Below are 200 nucleotides of genomic sequence, written 5' to 3'. Positions count from 1 at the left end.
CAGAGATTAAGGAAAACATTACCAGTTCTAAGACAAATTATATAGCTATATTATCTTAATACATAACTGAAATATGCAAAAAAGAACCCTAAAAATTAACTCAACTATTTAAAAGGTGAGTCTCCAATTTTTATGGGAATTTGGTGGTGTCTAATAAAAATGAATTTTAAGTCAATGGAGAAAACTATACATAATAGATT

Source organism: Octodon degus, unplaced genomic scaffold, assembly GCF_000260255.1.
Source record: "Octodon degus isolate 3935 unplaced genomic scaffold, OctDeg1.0 scaffold00024, whole genome shotgun sequence".
Classification (NCBI taxonomy): Eukaryota; Metazoa; Chordata; class Mammalia; order Rodentia; family Octodontidae; genus Octodon; species Octodon degus.
This window is presented reverse-complemented; position numbering follows the sequence as displayed.